We start from the raw sequence: 23,054 nt of genomic DNA, 5'->3' as shown, positions 1-23,054 counted from the left end.
AGGGTTTCCATTTTCCAAACCTGATGTGATCTCCCAGCTGGAACAAGGGGAAGAGCCATGGGTCTCAGACCTGCAGGGATCAGAGGGAAAACAGACCCTGAGATCTCCCTGCAGAGGTGAGGAAACATTAAACCAACTCTGAGTGTGAAAGTGCCTGAAGGAAACATCTGGGATGCCCTACCAAGCCCTTGAGAGGTCTCTCAGTTCATTATTGTTGCCAGCAGGGGTCATGTCCTCAGGGTTAATATAGCTCATGGCTTCCCGTAGATTCTAGCAGACACCAGGCAGTAGCTTCCTCCCTTCCCCCTGAGAATTTGGATGGGATTTGAAAGCCAAATTGATCCTCCTCTCTCCTGTTTTGGGGAATAGTATGGGGGAGTTCAGTTTGTGATTTTTATTTGACCTCCCTCCAGCACTTAGTTTGTTTTGGCTTTTCACTTTTCATCCCTGTTTGATGTTTCTGTCTTTTTCACAGCAGGTGATGCAATGGCATGTGAGAAAGAGGAGCAGAATTCTCAGCAGAAAAATGTTCAGCAAGTGGATAAACACAGAGCATTATTGCAAAGATCAAAAAGTCATGTGTCCAGGAGTCATGAGGAGGAAAAATCCTGTGAGATTCAGCACAGACCAGAGAGAGAACAAGGAAACCAGCCGGGGGTGAAAATGGGTAAACGTATTTCCTCTGAGGGAACTCAGAAGGACCTCAAGGAAACCACAACAAAGCAGGAAATCATCATTGGAAAGAGAAAAAATACATGCACAGAGTGTGGAAAAAACTTATGTGACTACTCAGCCCTTCTTAATCATCAGAGAATCCACACAGGGGAAAGGCCCTATCAATGCCGTGAGTGTGGGAAAAGCTTCACTCACAGATATTCCCTTTCTGTTCATCAGAGAATCCACACAGGGAACAGGCCCTACGAATGCCTTGAGTGTGGGAAAACCTTCAATTGCAGATCAGACCTTTCTAAACATCAGAGAATCCACACAGAGGACAGGCCCTATGAATGCCGTGAGTGTGGGAAAACCTTCAATCGCAGCTCAGACCTTTCTAAACATCAGAGAATCCACACGGGGGAGAGGCCCTACAGATGCCGTGAGTGTGGAAAAACTTCACTAGCAGCTCAGACCTTTCTAAACATCAGAGAATCCACACAGGGGAAAGGCCCTATGAATGCCGTGAGTGTGGGAAAAGCTTCACTCAAAGATCAGGCCTTTCTAGACATCAGAGGATCCACACTGGGGACAGGCCCTACGAATGCCGTGAGTGTGGGAAAACCTTCACTCAAATATCAACCCTTTCTGTTCATCAGAGAATCCACACAGGGGAGAGGCCCTATGAATGCCGTGAGTGTGGGAAAACCTTCAATCGCAGATCAGCCCTTTTTACCCATCAGAGAATCCACACGGGGGAAAGGCCCTATGAATGCCGTGAGTGTAGGAAAAACTTCACTCACAGATCAGCCCTTTCTGTTCATCAGAGAATCCACACAGGGGACAGGCCCTATGAATGCCGTGAGTGTGGGAAAACCTTCACTCGCAGATCAGGCATTTCTAAACATCAGAGAATCCACACCAGGGGAGAGGCCCTATGAATGCAGAGAATGTGGGAAAACCGTCTCTTTGCACTCAGCCCATATTAGCTATCAGAGAATCTGCAAGGGCAGTGAACACGATAAAAACCTCTAGGGCTATCAGTTTTTTTTCTTTAATACTTTTCCTGATTCCCACATAGTAACTTTTTAAATCTGTTTGAACTGTTTGCATCCCCGTTATCCCTCAGCTTGGCCAGATGAGTGGCCCATTTATGCCTTTTGTACTTTGCCTTCTTTTGAGGTGGGCCCATTTGTCCTTTCTATCAACTCAATTATCCCACAAGTAACTGGAGTGTGCCCTTCCTATGAGGAACCAGGGAGTGTCACATTTATACCATTGCTCCTATTGCAAAGTGATTGTTAGAGTCGCCAGTGATACAGATTGTATCCGTGCCAGTTGTTCTCACGTTGCTCTGGGTTGTGCTGAAGAGCAGTTACATTGGGAATTTTTCATGTTATAGTTAAATAAAAAGGAGCAGGGGGAAAAAGTGTCATTTCGGCCTCTGTGACACTGGAAGGAGATGGGGTGGTTCAGAGAGTCCCTCCTTCCCCATCACTCCAGAACTGTTACATTTTGGCTTCTCTGTGCAGAGTTTATTTTCATCACATTCTGTCCCTCCACTTCTCAAAATGTCATTTGAGGAAGAGTTCTCAGCTGTCTGTGCTTGGAGATGATGCTTTGATTTCTTTCCTCCTATATCAGAGTCGCTGTGACTGGAGATGAAAGTGTCAAAGACCTGGAAGGGGAATTTGAATGGATCCCAAACATAGTGTGATTATATGGTGTTTAAATTCCAGGTTTCATCTATTGGTAAAGCCACTTCTGGCAAGAGGACTATTTTGTCCCCCATTATGGGATGCTGGGATACTTACAATTTTGTAAATAACATAACTGACTATTGAGAGAGTGCTGAGTGAAGCTGCTTTGAATGGATCAGAGGAGAATGTGATGGGAGAATCTCTTGTCCTGATTCTAAATAGTCAGATGTAACCTGCTCTGGAATTTCTCTTCATACTTTCATTGTCATGTATTGTAGCCCTGAGGATTAATCTGTTGGTCTGTATAAAATGTCTTTTTGATAAATTTAAGTATGTAATAGGCTTATAGATTAATAGATTTGCAATAGCTGAAATGCAAGACAGACATCCAGGTCAAACATCCTGTGACGCTAAAGGTAACCTTTAGGACCCTTACTCAGAAAAGTAATAATAATACAAATTACCTACATAAATGTCTGGAGACCTTTAACTGAACCAATAACAGTAAAGGGTGGAAATAGGGATTTTTGCCCACAAATCTAACAAGTACACCACAAATGCGTACATAACTGTCACTCATACGCACACATATGTTAGCCTATGAGGCAGGTGTACCCTAACATTTCCGTGGGGGAAGATGAAATTTGGGCATAGGAGGAAGGATTTCTGAATAATGCTCTATAAAAGGTGAAACAAATCACTATTAGGCAGGCGATACACCCATCTATCTGTTCCTGTTTACCCATCGCCTCAACCCCATCTACGCATCGATGCTACCCATCTACAAGGCTATTAACTATTAATAGGCCGTGGTATTATTTCTTTTCAAAGCTGTAAGTATAAAGAATCTAGTTTCTGCTTTACCTTTTAAAAGCACCTAGTTTATATAGGGTTAAAGTCATACCCATACTATCACTTCCTCTACCAAAAGTGTGAACAACACCCAAAGTGCTACTGCACAGAGTGAGTTTATAACAGTGTATTATCATAAATCTCTCTTAAAGAACTGTGATATTTGTAACTTTGTAATCTTGAACTGTTTTAATATTTTTACATTTTCTTATTGTTTCATTGATTTTAATAAAACGTCTTTATGACTATTTCTGTCTCAGTTTTAGTTAATGTCATATACCCCGAAGCTCCTTTTATAAACTCTGTAAAGCCTGATTCAGGACGAACTTTATCTTCTGATCATATACATTGGCGAGCCATACCCATGTTATTAATATCTATTAATTATTAATATTACTAATTAGAAAATTAATTATCAAATAAAATTAAATTAAGTGGATAAATTCCACCAACCCTACTAACCCACCCCAGATCAGGCTACAGTATTCTGTCTCTCTGTGATGTGGGTTTCTCTCTTTCCTGAAGGCTGTTTGCTCACCCAATTGGATATTAGTTCAGTTCGATAAGACGTAGCTCAGTTTTATTGGAGAATTTAAGACAAATGACCATTTCCTAAAGTCCTCATTTGTCACTTCAGCTTTGCTTTTTCCCCACCCCTCCATGATGACAGTTCAAGTGCAGTTCTGTCAACAGTGGAGAACTCTCCAATTTACTGCACATGCTAACAAAGAAACAGCAGTGAACCCCACCATTCGGAAATGGTGAACAACAGCAGAACCCCAACTAACTGAAGGAAGTGCATATGATCACAGTGGAGTTCAATTATTTAAGTCAGTATTTTCTCAGATGATTTGGGGAGAGAATTCCACGTTAAGTGATTTTTAACTTGGCAAAATGCCCATGTATTTCGTTCCCGAAGCATTTTTGTAACCCATGCCCCACAGAAGATCTTTCCTATTCAGAATGCTCCCCTTCATGATGCAGATGTTGAGGAAAGAGAAGTGGTATTTTTGTTCAATTTATCCTTAATAGATGCTCAAAATGTGTATAAAATGAAATCAATGTTGGAAATCTAATAGCTGCAGAAAAATAGCTCTTTTTAAACAGAAATTCTAGCTCTGGTAACGAAGATTCTGATCCAGGCCTGTATCCAGTCCCTTGCCTGGACCCGTGTCACCAAATTAAAGAAAAGCTGGGCACGTTTCCGGAAGCCATTGCTTATGACATTGCTGAGATTTTGAGTGGTTTTGTAAAGGATTCTACTTCTGAGAAGTGTCAATTTACCCTAAAAAGGGCAAGGAAACAAAGGGCATCAGGAATGTATGTTTTTTCAGATGAGGCAAGAAAAGGGAGTAGCATTGTCCCCCTTGGGTAGCCCCTGTTCAATTCCAGGTCAGAAAGCAAAACTCTTCTGCAAGAATATCCAAAAAATATTATGTTTCACTTTACTTCATAAGTACAATTGAGTGGCAATTAAATGATGACCCGGAAATTTCATAAAAGCAAAGAACGCTGAATAAAAAAGGGGGGGAAATACGGATGTATCTGAGAAAATGGCTTGGAATGAAGGAAGACAAAAATTGATCGGTCGAGAGAAAAGGCCCTGTTTCCCCCTAGTTTGGAACTTCTCTCACAACTACTGGAAAAGAAAAGCTAAACAAATGGTGTTTTATTGTTGCAAAGGAGATTGAAGTGAAGCCATTTTCTCCAGATAAAAGAAAATGGTCATGTCAGGAGTGGGATTTGAAACCACGTCTCTATGCAGAAACCAGAACACCCAAGAGATAGGAAAAAAGAGTCTTAAAACTGGCACTTTGGACCAGTCCCCAATCCTAACGCTACAAAGAATGTGACTTATCAACCCTAGTTTTCATTAATATTTGATGACACTCTTTAGGGAGGCCAAGATGGCACATCTCTTTCAACTCCTAGAGATCTTCTCCAGCACAGCTGATTTTTAGGCACACTCACCCGGACCTAAAGTTACACATTTCCTGGAGTTCCATGAGTTCTGCGGTGTTGGAATCTCCCTGCTCGCGTTTTAAGCGAACAAAAGATGGGTGTTGGCATTCTGAGACCCTCAAAATCCTGCCCTGGGGGCCAGACAGTTAAGCAACCAGCATCCACAACCTCTACCATGATAGCATCCTGTCTGGCAACAACTCACTTATCAATAGCTGGGGTCTGAAATCCTCATTTCTTTGTTGTTCTGTCACTGTAGTCTCCACTTTCCTATTGCTTGTCTGTATAATCTCTGTCTGGTTCTGTGATTGTTTCTGTCTGCTGGATAATTAATTTGTTGGGTGCAAAGCAATTAAGGTGGTGGGGTATAACTGGTTAGATAATCATGTTACAATATGTTGGGATTGGTTAGTTACATTTCAGTAAAATGATTGGTTAAGGTATAGCTAAGCAGAACTCCAGTTTTACTATATAGTCTGCAGTCAATCAGGAAGTAAGGGGGAATGGGAATGGGGTAGAGGAATTGGAGTTATGTTTTGCTGAGGGGGAATAGGAAGAGGGACACAGATAAGCCTCTGTGGTGTCAGAGCTGGGAAGGGCGATACTGAGGAAGGAAATTGGAATCATTGCTTTCTGGAAGTTTGCCCCAATAAACATTGAGTTGTTTGCACCTCTTGAACTGCGGGTATTGCTGCTCTCAGGTCATGCGAGAAGGACCAGGGAATGGGAGGGTGATGGGATAAACCCTCTAAGAAGTACATCTTTCAGGGTGTGAAAAACCCTGGAATCAGTATAATTAAGCTGCCCTAAGCCATGGTTAGATAGTGCTAAATGAAAGGAAAGATTGTTCTGTCAATGTAGCTATTACAGGGATGGAAAACCCCTCCACTCACTGTAGCAACTGTCTACTCCACAGTGCTGTAGCAGTGTCACAGCAGCATTTTAAGTGTAGACAGCCTCAGAGTGAGACCAGGTCTGGCTCTGTGGATGCTCAGGCACTACAACAAGAGCAGTGACAATACACTAACACTTCCGTAGTTGGCAGGATTCAAACTTGCCTGGGGAGACCCCAATGCATGTCTAGTCCATCGCCTTAACCACTTGGCCACAACTACTTGATGTACAGGTGCTTCACTACACAATGATTCTGTTCTCACTGAATTGTCACTTCAAATTGCTCAGACCAGCTCCCCCAGCACACTCCTGACTGTGCATTAGTGTAAGTGTGTCCATGGCTGAACAACAAGGGTTCCTGCCCATTTCCCTTCCGGCTGGAGCATGATTAGAGTGTGTTTGTGGATAACGACATTGCTATAGATTGTTGTTCATTCCCCACACTGACAATTCAGACCGTTCCGTTCCTCTTCGAATCTCCACCAGATCATGCCAATAGCCGGAGTCAGGATTTCTCTGGGGCGCTGAAATGTTTCAGGGGGTTGGTGCATGAACTCAGCCTTGCATCCATCCTGCTGTTTCATGGACTAACAGCAGCAGCGTAAAGAAAGAGCTGATCCAATATCTCACTGTCAGAGGTGAAGGTGGCCTCGTCCCGTCTGCATGACCATTGCCATTGCAGGAGAGAAGGTTTCAATGGAATCGAATGCCCTGGCTCCGACAAGAGACACAGGGAGGTTTTGCTGTTCATGGATCTGTGCAAAGGAAATTGTGTCTCTGTGTGAAATCGAGGAGGGAAATGAAACGTCCCCATGGTGGCCCAATGCCCTAAGGAATGTGGGCGATGGACTCCGGCTGGGAAATGATTTTACAGGATCAATGTATTGCCCTGATTAAAAGCTATGGCTAAAAGGCAGCCACTGTTGTTCGTACCTGAACCTGTGTAGGGACGCCCGAGTGGGTATCAAGTCCATTGCCTTAACCAGGGGTAGGTGACTATTTTATAAAAATTCAAATTTCTTGGTCAAGGCATAGTCAATGTATAGACGCCAGAGAAAATAATACACTGATGATAAGAAGAAGAATATAGAAATATTTTGCAGTCACTATGGGCATAACTATGATAATTGTTTTGTGTTTCACTCTTTATATATGGCACCACCTTCCTTCCCTTTAGACTTCTAGTTTACCAAGGGTAAAACTAAACATCTCTTCAGATACCAGGGCGTTTGTGTTCATTCCTGCTAGCTACACAGGGATTTGATGTAGCTGCTTTCAATCCTCCGGCTCTGCCGGGATCAGTAACATTTCAGGCGGTCACTGAACTGAAGGAGGGAGATCATTTTTTGACAGGTTACGCCTCCTCTTAAAGGTGTTTGTCTGGCAGCCTTGGTTCCCAGGTCTCTTCTGAGGGAAGAAGGTTTCTGTGCAAAATACCAAAACTTTTAACAGAGCGGAGGGAAAGGCAACGGCCACATCATGAGGCCAATATGTACCACAACATGATTCTTTTATGTGGGATGACTCTGAACACTGACTGATCTGCACTCTTGTGTTTGAAGAGATGTTGAGTTTTGCACTTGGGAACCTATAAGGCTGAAGCAATGTAATGGATAGTGACACTGCGATTGAAGGGTGATTTAAGGCTGTAAAAAAACTGAGCTTAAACTTGAACTGCCTGTTATTAAAGGGTGGTTTCCCCACGTCGGTTCCATAAGCTCTGCTAGAAAGGCCCTGGGTTCTCTCCTGCCTCGGTGGGAACTAGAGGGAATTGGCCCCTGCTGCCCTTGGCTCCAGGCTGATTTTTCTGGGGAGGGGGCATGGAATTGATTTGTTTGCTGTTGAGAAGGGAGCCAGGCCAGTTCTCAGGGGCAGAACTCCCAGCATCTGCCCAGCCCAGCCCAGGCTACTGCCCTGTCCCAGCCTCTGTTCTCCTGGGGGCCCTGCATGTTTGACTCTAGAGCAGGCCGGGAGCAGCAGCTGAGGCAGAGGACACCTGGGCTGGGCAGATAGGAGGGAGGTTAGGAAGTGGAAATGGTAAAACTGCAGTGAATATTACCTTGGACTCGACAGCATTTCTCCATTGGTCTGTCTGCTTTGGGGCAGGGACAATAACACGTCCTGCTGCATTCGTCATTTCAAAGGGTGGTTTAGGATTTTCATTCTCAGACACGGTGCACAAAGCAGGACTTAACCCAGGGTGCAAACAAAATGAGCCACTCACAGGTTCTGGCAGCCACAATGAGCCTTTGGTGCGAGAGCTCAGACCTGCCCCTGTCCCAGAGGGAGGGGGGTGTTTACATGGGGCTTGGACCACTGATCTATCAGCGCCTAACTCCCAAACTTTCAGTAACTCTATTATCAGTGCCTGTGAGTGTAATTTAAACCATGAGAAAAACCACATTAGGCTAGACCAGGGGTGTCCAAAGTTTTTTGGGGGAGGGCCAAATATAGAAAAATAAGCAAAGGCCCGGGCCACACACAAGAGGTGTACCGGAGCCCGGGGCGAGCGGACCTGCCGCAGGCATGACTGCGGCGGGTCCCGTCTTCCCGCGGCTCCGGTTGAGCTCCCGCCGGCATGCCTGCGGCAGGTCCACCGGAGCCCGGGACGAGCGAACCTGCGGGAGCTCAACCGAGCCGCTGGAAGATGGACCCGCCGCAGTCATGCCGGCGGGAGCTCAACCGGGAAGACGGGACCTGCCGCAGTCATGCCTGCGGCAGGTCCCGTCTTCCCGCGGCTCCGGTTCAGCTCCCGCAGGCATGACTGCGGCAGGTTCGCTCGTCCCGGGCTCCGGTGGACCTGCCGCAGGCATGCCGGCGGGAGCTCAACCGGAGCCGCTGCGGGCCAATAAAAACTGACCCGCGGGCCGCAGTTGGCCCGCGGGCCGTAGTTTGGACACCCCTGGGCTAGACCAAAGGCCCATCTAGCTCTGAATCTTGTCCTCTGACAGTAGCCAATAGCAGGTGCCCCAACAGCCACCACTGGGAGTTGAACCCAGGATCACCTGTTTACAAGGCAGGGGCTTTAGCCGGCTAAGCCATGGTGCCTGCCTGGGTGTAAGACATAGTGTCTGCCCACACCTGACTCCCTGCCATCTCCACCAGGCCCTGACAAGCTTTCCTTGTGTTTGGATTCTGCAAAGCAGAGGAGCAGGTGACGTTTTCCTTGCAAGCTGTGTGTGTGTGTGAATCTTTGGCCAGGTCTGCTCTACAAAGTTGTTTCAGCAGAAATATATTGCTCAGGTGTGTGAAGAACACACAACGCTCCCTCGGTCGGCAGGTTGGTGTGGCTGGTGCACACACTGCAATGCCACGTCTGGCGACAAAACTGCCCTGTTTTGGTGACAAAATAAAACCACTTCGATGAGAGGCCTAGAGCTTTTTGCAGCAAACTTACAGTGACAGAGTGCCAGTGTAAATGCTGCTGGTCATTAAATCACCATAACTGGCCTCCGCCAGTATCCCACAATGCCTGCCGTGAACTCACCTGCCCTGCATTCCTGCTACAGAGGCTGGGCCCTCCTTCCTAGCTCCAGGAAGTTCTGGCAGCTGAGCCTGCTGCTCTGCTCCGGCAGCCAGGAGCAAATCACTGCCGTGGAATGCTGCTCTCGGCCCTGCGAACACAGAGCAGGGGCGGAACTTCCATACATGGGGGGGCCACCGGCATCCAAACTGTGACACCCCCATGACACCCCGTCCCTCCAGGAGGCTCTTACCTTCTAAACAGGGACGGCTGTTTTCTAGTAAAATCACTCAAAGGGAAGGAGAAAACTCAAAAGAGGTTCCTCCTGGTGCTCACGTCCGTGAACCCAAATGCTCTCTCAGTCCTCAAAGAGAGACCTGGAGAAGGAGACTTGCTGCAGCAAAGCCACAGGGGTCTCTGAGGTTTTCCTGGCCCCTCACCCTGGTCCTGCCCGGCTGATGTCAGCATCTCTCTGTGAGGTCACCACCTCCCCCCCCACACCTTTGACCAATAGTCTGAGGTCTTGCAAAAGGCCTTTGTGATGTCACTGCCACACCCCTCCCTTGCTGGGCTAATGTCCTGCCCCTGCCCAGGCACTTTGGAGGTTTGAGCTACTCCCTGTGGATCACCCCACTCAAGGAGCGTTTGTTCTAGGCAGCAAGCCGGCTAGACAGGAAAACATCAGATGCTACTCCCAATGCTACACTCAGTTTTTCAGAAATGAGTCGACTTTATGGCCAGAAGAGACCATTAGAGCATCTAATCTGACCCCCTGCATATCACAGGCCTCCTGTAGGACACCATAGCTATTTTTGGGGCAAACACATTCCAGAAAGGCATCTAGTCTTCATGAAATGACATCAAGAGATGGAGAATCCATCACTTTCCTTGGTAACTTGTTCCTGTGGTGAATCATCCTCAGTGCTGAATATTTGTGCCTTAGTTGTAATATGAATTTGTCTCTTTTCACCTTCCAGCCACTGGGTCTTCTTATGCCTTTCTCTGCTATTTTAAAGAGTCCTTTAATATCCAATCTTTTCTCTCCATTAAGGCAGTTCAACACTTCAATGAAGTCACCTTTCAATCTTCTTTTGATCAGCTAAACAGGTTGAGCTCTTTCAATAGCTCACTAGAAGGCATTTTCCTCCAGAACTCACAACATTTGGTGGCTCTTTCTGCCCCAGCTCCAATTTCACAACATCTTTTTCAAATGAGGACACCAAAACTGGAGGCAGTATTCCAGTATCAGTCTCACTGATGCCATGTGACCTCCTGTGACATTATTGACATAATCTGTAACTGTATAGATCACTGTTGCGACCACTGTTCTATATTTGCAGCCAATATTGTAGAAAGGTGTCGTGCAAGGGGTCTATGGAGAGGTTGATTGGTTGATTATAATGATGCTATCTCTAGATGTGTATCATTATTGTAGTTCACGTTATGAATATTGGCTCTATGCTGCCCGTATTTCAATCTTGTGCTCTGCTTCCGGTGTCAGTTCTGTCTATCCTGCTTGATGGCCCATTAAGGACCATCAGCTATACAATCGCCCCATTGAGAGAAGGCAGATACGCCTTGTGACTCAGCAAGGTAGCAGGGACCTGCCTATGGACAGAACTCCAAGGTTTTTCTATGCCACGTGCTGGATAGAGTGTCCTTGGGACAAAGAAAGCAAAGACCACATGGCAAGAGACTAGAAAAGGCTGATGCCTCGTCTCCATCTTGTCTTCAATCCTGCTTCATACCTCTGGAGGGACTTTGCTACAAACTGAAGCTCTGTAGAAATGACTGAATGACCCATCCCAGCTTTGAATAGACTCCAGAGACTTGATTTGAACCTGCAGTTTATTCCATCACTGTTACAAGCCTGAACCAAGAACGTTGCCATTACTGTATGTGAAGGGTTCAAAGCCATGTGCATTTTATATAACAACCTGGTCTATGGATTGTGCCAGCTCTTTTCCAGACCTGAAGTCCAGAGTATGGTCAAGGACCAGAGGCCTAGCAAATAGTGACCAGCTAAGAGAAAGCTGGGTAAACAGAAAGCCTTGCTTGCTAAGATAGGCCCGGTCAGCAAATTGCCAGGTGTTGGAGCTTAGAACTAAATGATTGTGTCTTATTCAGAATTGCAGACTGAACAAAGAATCCCTATTGTGTTTGTTTCTTCTCTAGGGAGACATTCTTCCCACAGATCCAACCTTGAGTTTATGAAAAGTTGGCATGTCAGTATAAGATATGGCATCCTTCCACCTCCCTTCCAAGGGACCAATGCCTGCCTTAAGACACACAGAAAACAATCTTTATTGCCATATACTTTAACTGTTTCTTTTCTGTAACCCCTAGGAATGTACCTGTTGGACAATCAAAGGAGTTGCTCCATTCCTATGGACCTCAAATCAGAATTCAACATATATATTTTATACTAATAACATTTTATCAAAGTATTAATGAAATGTTAACTTGCTAACTTGAGACCATGGGTGGAGACATTATCTAATCTGTTAATCATTGGCTAATGTGCTTATCCTGTCTTGCTGCAAAACCTATCCTGGGGTGTGGAACTGCCTAGCCTGTCACTTTCCCCCGCCCATGGAAAATCTATATATTCTATTGTAATTAATTAATTAACAGTGCCTCTGAGCCTAATAAGCCCACTCCGCCAGTACTGTGTGTAATAAAGTCCTATTCTTGACCTCTACATGGTGTAGATTTATGTCCTTCACAGACACCTGCTGAATAAAGAGGAGATTCAGCATCCAGCTTGGCTGAATGTGTCTCCTCTCCCCACAGCTTGGTGATTTTTGAGGAAATGGAGAAGACTGCCTTTGCCTAGCTGCACATCGCTTGCAAAAGAAACAGGTCTTTTTGGTGACAAGTGTTGAAAGGAGCCATTAGACAAATGTGGAAACAGGAAAAATGTCTCCCAATTGAACTGGCATCCGTGGATGCTGAAGCCACAACACAGAGCACTACACACTATATGAGAACGGGTGGTGTCAGAAGAGTCTCTACCAAAGCCTTTTGCCACCAGCAGGGGCCTCTCTGTGCACAGAACTCCTGGTAGCGTGATGGCTGCAGGCAGTGGAGAACTCCATTTTGGCATCTCTTTTGTGGTGAACATCTGCAGTGGCTATTAAAAGGCCTCTAGACAGTGATCTTTGGGAAGAGCTGGCTGAAGAGCCTTCCTACTAACCAGGAGAGCCTGGCTTGGCCTGCCTGTTCTTCCTTGCCGAACCTAGTGTGTCTGTTGGCTCCTTTTTTTGTATCTCTTTTCAGAAAAAGAAAAGATCTGTCAGCAGAATCCTTCTAAGTGCTTGTTCAAGACAGAGAGAGCCTTCCTTGCGGCTAAGTCTTGGTGCCATGGGGCATGCCTCACTGCAGCATTTCCTGCTGACCATCCTAGCAATTAGCTCTGGTTCTCCGGTGCACCTTCATCTAGTAGCGTCTGGCCACCATCGGTTCTATCATTAGGACCCATGTTGCTCTCAGGACTTCAGTGTCCTCTTATGGACACAGCCCTCTGGCTGTGCCCCACTCAGTTCTCTCCCCCCTGCTGGTTGTGGGGGGGTGTCCTCTACCCAGACACTTGCCTCAGTGGCCAGCTGCAGTCCAGGGTGTAGCCACCTGTGTCAGTGGCTACTGAGGCAAAAGGTGTGAACCTCCAACCCTGCCATCTGTTTCCCTGGACCATTTCCCAACAGACCTAGAACCTTCCTCCACCTTTGTATCAGGGCCTTAGTCTGGCAGTAGTCAGCCAGGAGGTCACCCATGCACCCCTTACCCCAGCACTACTCTGATCATGGTGCCCTCCCTGCTCCTGCCTTCCTTCCTGGCAGCCAATCCTCCCTCCTCAAACTCCAAGGAGTGACTAACTCTTGCTGTGCTGAGCAGCTCTTTATATATGGGCTGCTCCAGCAAGCCTTCTCCTGATTGGCTCTCCCAATAAGCCCTTTCTTGATAGGCTGGGTTCTGCACAGCCTCTTCAAGGCTGTCTTAATCTTTCTCCTGCTTGTTTGGGGCAGACAGCCCACCACACATGGAAAGTGGCAAATGAGAAGTCTGGAGCTGAAGGAAAGGTTACCATGACTCAGAACTGAGCTGAGGTTGTGCGACTGAAACACAGATCACTAACCATTATATGATCACAGTGACTGGTGGGAGAGGCACATGTTAGAAGCCCTCTGTCTACTCAGCTGTGGCTTTCTGTACACAGAGAGCCAGACACCTCAAGGTCTGCAAGTCTTGAGGGAAATGGGGAACGTCTGTACTTTAGAATTTGCAGGTGTTGACTTGAACCATCAAATGAAACAGTTGCAAATACTTTTTTCAGGCAGGCACCATGGCTTAGCTGGCTAAAGCACCTGTCTAGTAAACAGGAGATCCTGGCTTCAACTCCCAGTGGTGTCTTGGCGTATGGCCTTTGTCTCCTCTACTCACATTTTCCTGTGTCTTCCTAGGAAACAGAAGAGGGCTCCCTTGGTATCCAAGTCATTGCTTGCTAAGGAAAGGGCTTCTTTGGAGAGAAGCATTGGAAACAATCAAATCACAAACCTGGAGTTGATGAAAACACTGCTATGACTGACATTGGCATGGCGGTTGCTTCGACTGCAATTGCTGCAACATGAGATCCTGTGCCACACATCCTTGTGATTCCCTGGAGATGTTCACACACACATGTCATGTCACCTTCCTTTTGATTGTCATTGATGAAAAATGGAGCGGTTGGGAGAAAAGTCCCAGAGAGTCGCACCGTGGCTAAGCTGGGTGACTCACCTGCCAGGTAAAGTGGAGTTAGGGATGCAGCTCCCAGTAGTGCCTTAACAAATGTGTCTGCTCTTCCCACCTTTTGGTGGATCTTTTGCGGAAACAGAGAAGACTGCCTCTGCCTTGCAATGCAAATGCTTGCAAAAGAAACCAGTTGTTTTTTCTGACAAGTGTCAGAAGGAGGCACATAAGAAATGTGGAGACAAGGAAAAGGTCATCGTAACTCCACTTGTATCCATGGCTCTTGAGGCCAGAACGCAGAGCACTAAGCACTGTATGACCACAGCAAAATCTAAACATTACACCTTATTACACTAAGCAGTAGTTAGGTCAAGCAATTTTCTCATCCTACTGGATGTTACCCTCCTTAATACATAGAATTCCCCCTAAAACTTGGATTACTGTCCTCAGATGACCTTCATTTTCTCAGGATTCCTGCTGCTTCCAGCATAGGTGGGGGAGGAGAAAGGCAAAAACATGATGCCACAGTCTCCTATTTTATATCCTTAGTTCAAGTGTCTAGAAGACACTTGCCCAGACGTGTGCGGGTGGGCTCTGCTGAGTCACTAGGTTGGGGAATCCTCCTGGTGTGGTCTTGTGCAACTGAGTCATAGACTTGAGCGGTCCCCACAGTGTTGTGTTTGGGCATCTGTCACTGAACTGGAAATCCCTTAATTACAATTCCTCTGCTGATTCACGGCTGTTGAACACCCTCCTCGGCAGGGGTCACTAGCAAAATTATAGCCTATTTCAGTAACAACCATACAGCAAAATGCATAACTTCACACACCCTCATGCTATACATATTTGGACAGAATAACCGATTTCAGCAGATCATGACTTTTCATATGATAACTTACATGGAATGGTTGGTAGGACATATCACAGCCATATATGAATGATGACTATGTGAGCTACAGGGAGCTATTTTGAAGTACATCATGTCACAAAAGCCTCTAGAGACTGGCCTTTGGGAAGAGCTGGCTGAAGAGCCTTCTGAGTAACTGAGAGATCCAGGCTTGGCCCTGCCAGTTTGTGCGTGTGAACTAAACTTGTCCGTTGGGCTCCCTTTTTTGTGTCTCTTTCACAGAAACAGAGCAGAAGTTCTTGGCCAATCCTTGAAAGTGCTTGTTCAAGACACAGAGACCCTGCTGGGGCAGGGGTAGGGGTGCAGGAGGTGGTCGGGGGTGGAGGTGCTTACCTCGAGCAGCACAGCTCCCAAAGTGACTGGCACACACTCTCCTCCGGCAGTGGCTCCTAGGCAGTGGGATACGGGGCGGGTCAGCTGTGGCATTTGCACTCAGGGCTGCAGGGATATGCTGGCCACTTCCAGGAGCAGTGTGGCAGGGAGGGAGGGGGCAGAGTGGGCAGGGAGCCGCCTTAGCGCTGCTGGCACATCTCCATGTGTCACTTGGGGAGGCATCAGGTCTCTGTGGGCTGCCTGGGGCAGGGGCAGTGGCCAAGGGGGCTCGGGCCACCCCTTTGCCTCCTCTCTCCAGGCTCCCAGCCCATCTTGCCGGCCGACAGGGATTTTAGGGTGCAGCAGCGAAGGAAGGACGAACCACAGCGGCTGCCTCCCCCACATGCAGGAAAATGGCTTGACCTGCTGGCCCCACGGACTAAGGCACCAGGCCTCCAGCTTGCCCCATTCGACCCAATGGGTTGATCTTGTGGCCAGAATTATTTGCAGTCGGGATTTCCCCCAACAGTGCCCCGCAGGGGTCCAGGGTCAGCTCCAGCACAGGCCACACAGGAAGGCTTAATGCTTGAGCTGCAGCACATGCTGGGCAGGCTCTAGGCCAGGCTCCTCATGGCAGGAGAGAAGAAGACGACTGGGCCCCTGGAGGGGCAGGCTGGGGCTTCCTGGATCCCATTTGCTCACAGCCAGCGCCCTGCCCCAAGTCATTAATGGCTCCCCCAGGTCAGCCAGAATGGAGCAGCAGTTTTCACTGCACCAAGTCCACTTATGGCTTACAGGCAACTCCCAAACCCACCACAGCCCACCATGTCGGCCAGAAAGGAGCCCACTCAGCCTCGCCATTGCTGCTTTTCCATCCCCCTAGAACCCCGCTTCTCCTGGGCTGCAAGGAGCCATCCCTGGGAAGCCAAGAGGCAGGCACAGGATTCTGCCTCCCAGCAGCCAACCGCACCTCCCCCGGCTTTGCAGAACGAATGGTGATGCTCTACTAACCCCACTTAGCCGCACTGATGTGCTTAGCTTCTGCCCTGCCTTTCTCAGCTCCACTTTCCTCTTTTGCCCCATTCCTGCCTCACTTCCTCCTTTGGCAAGTCACGCAGAGGAGGCCAGCAGGAAGAGCCGGCCTCCACCGGCCAACCTCCAACAGCAGAGGAGGCCAAGCCTCAAGCCTCCAAAAGGTAACACGCCGCACTCCTCTAGGTTCTCCAGCCTGACGCCAAGGTGCTTTCTCCACTGCTGTCAGCACCCTGTGTCATGCGGGGGTTGGAGTTATCCCAGGGACAGGCCAATAGGAGAAGGAGGAGCGTCTTCCTGAACAGCAAGGGGATCTGGCAAAAGGAAGCCAGTATGTTTCTGCCTGGTTTTGAACCAGGGACCTTTTGCGTGTTAGGCAAACATGATAACCACTACACTACAGAAACTCCATCTGCTTGGCTCTTACTCACCCTCACACAGACTGATGGACAAACCTGGAGAAAGAGGTGGCAGCCCTTTGATGGGTCAGCTGGCAGAGCAGAGGACTGGAGCGGGCACTCAGGAAGTCGTCCTTACGTCGCCCTTGTGACTCCAGCTTGAGGGAGAGCTTCTTTTTCTTCCCCTTGCTGACAAAGAGCAAGAGAAGAATGAAAGGTCGGGTGGGCCAACTCGGTGCAGAAGCCCATGCTGCCTTTTCCTGCTGCATAGCCTGAAATGAGGGACTCGTGGCAGTTAAAGGAACTGCTGCACTTTCAGAAAACATCCCACCCGTACACAAAGGGGGACAGAAGAACCTGTTAGTCTAGCACGCTCCCAACTGAACTACTTCAGCAGCTGCTCGGTTTCTTTTTGGCCTCCTGCTTTTCTGTCTGGGATGTTGTTGTCAGCTGTGGCACAGAAAAAGGACGTCATTGCGAGCGGCCCATGAAGACAAGATTCACTTTTGCCTTCCTTGCTCGGCTTTACTCGCTTCCTCGCCCTATTCCTGCCTTAGTTCCTGGGTTACCTGAAGGCGACGGGGGGGGGGGGCAGCAGTACCAGGAGGAAGTTGGGCAGCTAGACCCTGGTGGCAAAAGTCCTGCCGCCACTTGCCACCCCACTCTCTTCTCCCAGCGTCACACATTGGCCACCAGGGACTTGGTGCCCAGCAGCGCAACGGAAGGCAGTGGACAGAGCCACCCTCGCCTTGAAGCTCCGGCTCATTAAACCACATCTTCAGTTGCTGATGGCCAATGAGAGACCGACATTGCTTGCTATTTTAGCACTTGGAAATGCCATTGGTCAGTCATTGGATCTCTGTAATGCTGTTACAGAACAAATGAACACAGAATCTCAGTGTGACATTCTATACCTTTGGGGGAGCAGCTGTAACCCCCATAATCCTCATTTTCATATCATCATGATCTTACATATAGAGCATGACTTGTAAGGTATCAGGGAAAGGATATGATCGGCTGAAAGTCATTTCTCTACCCATAGATGTAGACCATTCATGCATATGAAGTTATGAGAATTGTGCAGTGTGGTTGTCACTGTGCTGTAAGGTGGGGGAGTCAGCCAAATATTAGCTACCCAGTGGCAACAGCAAGGAAAGTAACCAACACCAGGACAGGGTGTCAAACAACCCATCGACAGCCATTGCCCAGCAAGGGAGCTACAATGCAATGACTCACCTGCATGAGGACACCCCAGGGGAATTGCTCAGACTTGCTTGGAGAGACGCAATGATGCTCACCTGACTCTGAAGGGGGGAGGGGGGCAAAGCCATGAGGGAAGAAAGGACATGCTGAAAGGAGAGATTTGCCATGCTTTATCTCTCTCTGTCACCTACATCTACAGACACCCCCACACCAAGCAACTGAAGTGCTGATGAAAGGGGAGAGCCTGGCTGAAAAGCCACCAGCCAGCCTGTGGTGAGAAGCATCTGAGTTTGTAGGGTACTGAAAGGGTTAAGATCAGCTTAGAATTAAAAGCAATGAGGAGTCCGGTGGCACCTTAAGGACTAACAGATTTATTTGGGCATAAGCGTTCACAGGTAAAAAGCCCACTTCTTCAGTTGCATGGAGTGAAAATTGCAGATAGAGGCATAAATATAGATTGGAACACAAAGTGACGGGAGTTACTGTACAAGGGTAGAACCAGTGTTGAAGGCTAATTCAGTCAGGGTGGATGTGGTCCTCTCCCCATGATTGATGGGGAGGTGTCAATACCAAGAGAGGGAAAATTGTTTTTGTCGTGAGCCAGCTACTTCCAGTCCTTATTCAAGCTCAAAGTAATGGTGTTAAGTTTGCAAATCAATTGTAACTATGTAATTTCTCTTTGAAGTCTGTTTTTGAAGTTGTTTTTGAATGGCTACTTTGAATTGTTGGGTGTGAATGTGTAAATGTGCTATTGCCTACACAAGTTCCATATAGTCTTGTGATCTGGATTCCTGGTTTTCACCCAAGTGGCCTGGGTTCAATTCCCAGTGTGGGAACAATGCAGAGCTTTTGCTCAGAGGGGAGGCAGGAAATGAAAGGAACGGGAAGGGATCCTGCCAGCAGGGGAGTTGGACAGTGTTGAGAGGGGACCCCAGAAGTGGGGGTGGGGCAGTGGTCTGGGGGGAGATGAGGGAAGGATCCCAGCTCTGTGGGAAGTTGAGAGCACAGGGCTGGCATGGGGGGTGGGAAGAGTGAGTGTGTCCCTCTAAACTCACCACCAGCAGACTAGGCAGGCTTGGAAGAATTACGTATTTGTTGGTAAATGTCAATTTCTGTGTAAACACAGAACCCAATGGCAAAATCTTTCCATCGATGATAATCAAAAACAACAGATGGGCAAAGTAAGAAACATGTTGCTTGAGAACTTATCCTGTTCTAATCCTCTAGGGTTCCCTTTTGCCTTAGGCACCACCACGTGGGCATTTCATATCCCTCCTCATTTTCACACAGACACACAATTTCCTTTGCACAGATCCATGAACAGCAAAACCTCCCTGTGTCTATTGTCTGAGCCAGGGCATTCAATTCCACTGAAACCTTCTCTCCTGCAATGGCAACAGTCAGACAGAGGGGATGCATCCACCTTCCCCCTGGCAGTGAGATATTCACTCTCCTCTTCATGCTGCTGTTGTTATTCCATGAGTCATCAAGGATGGAATAAAAAGCTGAGTTTACTCCAGGGTGAGGAAAGAAAGGAGCCACCAACGCCCTCAAAAATCTCAGTGCCCAGAGAAAACCTGCCCCTGTTATTGGACTCCCAGAGATGCTGGTGATACAACAGGAAAAGGGACTGTCTGAATTGCCAAGGCAGGGAATGAACAATCTACAGCAACGTCATTAACCACAAACACACACTAATCATGCTCCAGCCAGTAGGGAAATGGGCAGGAACTCTGGCTGTTCAGCCATGGCCACACGTCCAGAGCTGCACAGCAGTGTGTGCGCTGGGGAAGCTGGTCTGAGCAAACAATTGGAAATGACCCTCCAGTGAGAACAGAACCAGAGTGTAGAAAGGCCCCTGTGTTAAGTGGTTGTGGCTGAGGCCTTAGGTAGCTAGGCTAGAAAACCATGGGTGCCTTTCTGTGAAGGTTTGATCCTTGCCAGCTACGCAAGGCTGGTGTGTGGTGTCTCCATGGCTGTACTGTCAGTGTCTGATCACAACAGTGCCACAGGGAGCCCAGCCTAGACATATTCAGAGGCTAAGGCCAGGTCAATGTTTCAAACAGTGAGTCTACGCTTCTGCAGCTCAGTAATGGAGATGCTCTGTGCCAGGGTTTCTCAAACGTCCTTTCACTGCAACCTCCTTCTGCCAAAATAACTTAATACGTAGCCCTGGAAAGAAGCATCAAGCCCCTCCACGGGGAGGGGAGAGTGCCAAAGACTGAGCCCCAGGGGAAGGAAAAACCAAAGCCTGAGGGATTCAGCCCTGAGTGGGGGGGCTCAGACTTTTGGCTTCAGCCCCAGGACCCAACAAGTCTAATGCCAGCCCTGGTGACCCCATTAAAACAGGGTCACGACCCACTTTGCAGTCCTGATCCACAGCTTGAGAACCACTGCTCCATGCTGAGGGGGGAGAGTTTTCCTGTTGGTGTAGTCAATCCACTTCCCCAGGAGGTGGCAGCTCTGTCATGGGGAGAAGCTATATCGGTGGGTATGCAAGCTGTGGTGTTTACCACATTTAAGAAGTTTAATCAAACCCCATTTTTAAAACCACCTGTGGTCTGGGAATGGCAAAGGAGCTCGATGAAGCAGGATCTGTCCTTCAAAGTCCTGGAGATCACGATTCCCTACTCCTGTTGTAATGGGGGTATAGCTCAGTGGTAGAGTGTTTGATTGCAGATCAAGTAGTCCTTTATTCAAACCCAGGTGCCCTCTTAAAGAAAAGAAAAACATTTCCATTCTCCATTATGTTCAGGAGCTCCACCATATGAGGATGCTTGAAATGAATGTGAACACTCAACATTTTGCTGTCCAAATGCATAAAAACCTAGCAAAGCTGTCCATCTGCTGAAATCAGTTCCAATCCTCTAAGTGTTTAGTTTATGTTTTCATCAATTAAACAAAGGTATCATTCCCTGAAGCAGAGCACAAGTTTGAAATACAGGCAGCATAGAGCTAATATTCATAATGTCAACTACAAAAAAACGATACACATCTAGAGATAGCATCATTATAATCAGCCAATCAGAACCTCTCCATAGACCCTTACGACCACTTCTCTGTAATATTGGCTGCAAATATAGAACAGTGGTCGCAACGGTGAGCTATACAGTTACAGATTATGTCAATAACGTCACAGGAGGTGACACGGCATCAGTGAGACTGATACTGGAATACTGCCTCCAGTTTTGGTGTCCTCATTTGAAAAAGATGTTGTGAAATTGGAGCTGGGGCAGCAAAGAGCCACCTAATGTTCTGAGAACTGGAAAAAATACCTTCTAGGGAGCTATTGAAAGAGCTCAACCTGTTTAGATTATCAAAAGAAGATTGAAAGGTGACTTCACTGAAGTGTTGAAATGCCTTAATGGAAAGATAAGATTGGGTATTAAAGGGCTCTTGAATCGAGCAGAGAAAGGCCTAACAAGAGCCAATGGCTGGAAGGTGAAAAGAGACAAATTCATATTACAACTAAGGCACAAAAATTCAACAGCGAGGATGATTCACCACAGGAACAAGCTACCAAGGAAAGTGGTGGATTCTCCATCTCCTGATGTCATTTCATGAAGACTAGATGCCTTTCTGGAATGTGTTTGCCTCAAAAGTAGCTCTTGTGTCCTACAGGAGGCCTGTGATATGCAGGGGGTCAGATTAGATGCTCTAATGGTCTCTTCTGGCCATAAAGTCGACTAATTTCTGAAAAACTGAGTGTAGCATTGGGAGCAGCGTCTGATGTTTCCCTGTCTAGCCGGCTTGCTGCCTAGAACGAACGCTCCTTGAGTGGGGTGATCCACAGGGAGCAGCTCAAACCTGCAAAGTGCCTGGCCAGGGGCAGGACATTGGCACAGCAAGGGAGGGGTGTGGCAGTGACATCACAAAGGCCTTTGGCAGGACCTCAGCCTATTGGTCAAAGGTGGTGGGGAGGTGGTGACCTCACAGAGAGATGCTGACATCAGCCAGGCAGGACGGGGCGAGGGGCCAGAAAAACCTCAGAGACCCCTGTGGCTTTGCTTCAGCGAGTCTCCTTCTCCAGGTCTCTCTTTGAGGACTGAGAGAGTATTCGGGTTCACGGACGTGAGCGCCAGGAGGAACCTCTTTCGAGTTTTCTCTTTCCCTTTCAGTGATTTTACTAGAAAACAGCCGTCCCTGTTTAGAAGGTAAGAGCCTCCTGGAGGTTTGAAACCTGTTCAGTCTGATCCATGTGGTGACAGTTGAATTCTAGGCATGGAAAACATGAGCTTAAGGAGGCAGAATTTTATTCTGCACCTGGGATTTTGTCCCTTAGAATTACTGGGGACATTGGGGTTTGTCCTTTTTGTTTCACCTTTTGTCCTTTCTCTTGTTCCCCTCTCGACACCAGGAGAGGGGTGTGTGTTGCGGGAGAGTGCTCAAAATGTGGGGCTGAACTAGTGCTGGGGCAGTGATCCCCACCAGTGACCTGGGCCATCCTTTGGGCTCTCTGGTGAGAACCCTCAGCCGCCCGTCCTCAGTCTCTACCCTGATTGGCTGAGCAGGGAGTTATTGACAGGGAGGAGACTCAGGTCCTTGTTGTTCTCTTTTAAGACCAAGGAAATAAGTCAGAACCAGTTCTATGTTTGATGAATTTTGCTGCTTCTGGGCCAAAGCCGCCTACTCCTTGGGCACATTTGTTCCCCATTCACAGTGCCACCCCCCTCTCCATTCACAGCGAGGTGCAGCATGAGGTTTCGGCTACCATACTCCCTCCCCCTCCCTTTCCTGTTGATAGCAGCCAAGGGAATGCTGGGAAATTTGGTTCTTTCCCTGCTCCAGGGCTGGCTCTATAGGCAGGGAGCTAACCAAGGAACTACAGCTCCCAGGGCTCCCTGTTGGTTCTCCGCTCCCAGGCTCAATCCCTGCCGGCTGCCGCCCCTGCAAATGGGCTGCTCCAGGCATCTGCTTGCTTTGCTGGTGCCTAGAGCCCTGACTCTGTG

General features: G+C 47.8%; 2 non-coding genes and 2 pseudogenes across 2 annotated transcripts; 2 read left to right on the top strand and 2 right to left on the bottom strand.

Moving 5' to 3' along the window:
* Positions 1 to 23,054, bottom strand: part of LOC120381639 — a 318,539-nt pseudogene that overhangs the window by 62,261 nt on the left and 233,224 nt on the right.
* The window catches only part of LOC120381642, a 40,090-nt pseudogene continuing 17,849 nt past the window's right edge, over positions 814 to 23,054 (top strand).
* On the top strand, positions 13,862 to 13,935 carry TRNAT-AGU. Its single transcript has one exon. It is a non-coding gene; the product is annotated as a tRNA-Thr (tRNA).
* TRNAV-AAC lies at positions 16,839 to 16,911 on the bottom strand. Its single transcript has one exon. It is a non-coding gene; the product is annotated as a tRNA-Val (tRNA).

Source organism: Mauremys reevesii, linkage group 14 (genome assembly GCF_016161935.1).
Source record: "Mauremys reevesii isolate NIE-2019 linkage group 14, ASM1616193v1, whole genome shotgun sequence".
NCBI lineage: Eukaryota > Metazoa > Chordata > Testudines > Geoemydidae > Mauremys > Mauremys reevesii.
Note: the sequence above shows the minus strand (reverse complement) of the source record. Positions and strands in the feature narration are given on the sequence as shown.